The 2,637-nt window shown below is 39.9% G+C and overlaps 2 protein-coding genes and 1 long non-coding RNA gene across 3 annotated transcripts in view; 2 read left to right on the top strand and 1 right to left on the bottom strand.

The window, feature by feature from the left end:
* FANCD2OS (FANCD2 opposite strand) overlaps positions 1-2,637 on the bottom strand; it is a 33,428-nt gene that overhangs the window by 11,890 nt on the left and 18,901 nt on the right. The gene's annotated exons all lie outside the window — the stretch shown is intronic.
* Positions 1-2,637, top strand: part of FANCD2 (Fanconi anemia, complementation group D2) — a gene marked incomplete at its 5' end in the record, with an annotated part of 33,318 nt that overhangs the window by 25,240 nt on the left and 5,441 nt on the right. The window lies entirely within an intron of this gene.
* On the top strand, positions 413-2,350 carry LOC105549542. The gene is made up of 2 exons (XR_001007558.1): positions 413-567; positions 1,730-2,350. It is a non-coding gene; the product is annotated as an uncharacterized LOC105549542 (long non-coding RNA).

Raw genomic sequence — 2,637 nt, 5'->3', positions numbered from 1 at the left:
GAGTCTCGCTTTGTAGCCCAGGCTGGAGTGCAGTGGTGCAATCTCTGCTCACTGCAAGTTCCACTTCACGGCTGCACAGTGAATTTTTAAGGAATTCTCTTAGCTAAATAGGGCTACTCTATTGTTTAATATCAGTAAAATATATATTCAAGAACATTTTAGGTAAATTCATTGATGATCAGCCAGCAAGAGGTTATGAAGAGGAACCAGAGGTGGTAGTGGTATGTCTTCTAGGCTTTGAATTATTTAGCTGCCATTGTCTTTGGATTACTCTGCCAAGCTATTCCTGTTCGATGGAACATACTGTTGGTCCATATTGGCGGGGCTTATGTCCTTATTCAGTATTCAAAGGTTTCTATAAGAAATATGAAGGCATGATGATAAACTCACAAAAGATGGATGTTATTTATCTCCATTCAGATTCACCAGGACACGAGACTCACACAACATGTGCCTCTGCTCAAAAAGACCCTGGAACTGTTAGTTTGCAGAGTCAAAGCTATGCTCACCCTCAACAATTGTAGAGAGGCTTTCTGGCTGGGCAATCTAAAAAACCGGGACTTGCAGGTAAGCCTTGGATCCTGCTAGTGATAATTCTCCAATCTTATTCTTTGTGACAGCATCAGATGGCATGTAAGGCAGTTCACCTAAGCCCTGGTCTCTCAGTAAGGCTACTTTTCTCTTAAGTCTGTGACTGTTGAACTCTTAAAGTTATGATACATTGCTCATGGGCCCTAGTCACAGGCTATACCCCTCATCTTAGGCAGCAAGGCACCAAAACATGCCATTGATACAAACAATGCCTCAGACATAAAGGAGTCAGACCAGCACAAACCTCTCTCCACAGCCAGAGGGGCTCCTTTAAGCCCCACTGAGGGTAGATTCATAATAACATTTTTGTATAGGGACAAACATTTCTTTTGTTTAGTTATACTAAGCCAATCTGTCTTATTCCGGAAATTATAAATTAATCTCTAATTTTAACTAATGAGCATTTATAAGGTTTTTTAATTGTCTGATTAGCTGAAATCTTGTGTTGTTTATAATACTACTTTGGAGTTACAACATTTTTCAGATAGGGTCGTATAAGCCCTTTTCTTTCATGCTTAAAATATCTGAGTCTTATAGTCAGTTATATATGAAATATATAAAATAGCACAGAGAATTAACTTCCTTTCTTCACATCAACCTTATGAGGCAGATACTATTGTTTCTTCGTAAAAATTGAAACTCAAAGAAGTTAAGTAATTTACCTAATGTCATTCAACAGAAAGTGAGTGGAGCCACGGTTTGAGTCCAAACAGTCCTAAATCCAGACTTGATGCTCTTAAACACTTCACTGTACTGTCCTTTAGCCTCTGCATGGCCTTTCGTAGTTGGTGTAATGGTGCTTATATACTTTAAGGTATTTGGGAAATTTTAGAACCATGTTCAGCATCAACTTAGAGTCACCAGTACAATCTAGCCTTTTAAAATGTAGTGTGATGCTAGCATACCAAGATGAACCTTTTGTTACATTACTTTTTATATCAGAGCCACAGACATCTCAGAAACCTGGAGTTGAGTATCCCTCCTCTAGATGCTGAATCACAAGTTGGTATCCATGTTTAACTGTGTTTTGAATGGCTAGAATATCTTCCTTTGTATTGCCTGTAAACTCAACCTTCTCCCCTATTACCCTAAATGTGGTCATTATAACCCACAATTTTCTTGGTCCATTCACATTTAGGGTGAAGAGATTAAGTCCCAAAATTCCCAGGAGAGCACAGCAGATGAGAGTGAGGATGACACGTCATCCCAGGCCTCCAAGAGCAAAGCCACTGAGGTATCTCTGCAAAAGGCACCAGAGTCAGGCACTGATGGTTGCATTTTGTTAATTGTTCTGAGTTGGTGGAGCAGAACTTTGCCTACTTATGTTTATTGTCAAGTACTTCTATGCCCATTTCCATTCCCTCCATAACAGCTTCTGTGCTTATATAATTTTTTGGGACCCAGAAAAAACAACCACACAATCTTAGAATCGCTACTGAGTATCTCGAGTTGTGGCATTTGTTATAGAGGTGACAATTCTCTGCATTATAGCCTCTCATTTTCCATGAATCCATATCTGAAATCATTTTAGAAGGGAGAAGTCATCGAAGTATTTTCTGAGTGTTGAAAAGAATGAGTTAAACCATTTAAACACATTTGAAACATACGAAAATAGAAATGTGAAAGCATTTGGTGAAAGCCAAAGCACAGAGTCAGAAGCTGCCACCTTAGAGAACTGAAATAAAAATAGAAGTTCTTACTCTTTTTTGTGGTACAGATGCTTTTGAGAATTTGAAGAAAGCTAAATAAAAATGTATACATGGCTGGCGCAGTGGCTCATGCTTGTAATCCTAGCACTTTGTGAGGCCAAGGTAGGAGAACTGCTTGAGCCCGGGAGCTCAAGACCAAGCTGCACAATATAACAAGACCCTATCTCCACAAAAAAATGAAAAATAAGCCCGGGTGCGGTGGCTCACGCCTGTAATCCCAGCACTTTGGGAGGCCGAGGTAGGCAGGTCACAAGGTCAGGAGTTCAAGACCAGCCTGGCCAACATAGTGAAACCCCATCTCTACTAAAAATACAAAAATTAGCTGGGTGTGGTGGCA

This window comes from Mandrillus leucophaeus, unplaced genomic scaffold, assembly GCF_000951045.1.
Source record: "Mandrillus leucophaeus isolate KB7577 unplaced genomic scaffold, Mleu.le_1.0 Scaffold442, whole genome shotgun sequence".
Classification (NCBI taxonomy): domain Eukaryota; kingdom Metazoa; phylum Chordata; class Mammalia; order Primates; family Cercopithecidae; genus Mandrillus; species Mandrillus leucophaeus.
Note: the sequence above shows the minus strand (reverse complement) of the source record. Positions and strands in the feature narration are given on the sequence as shown.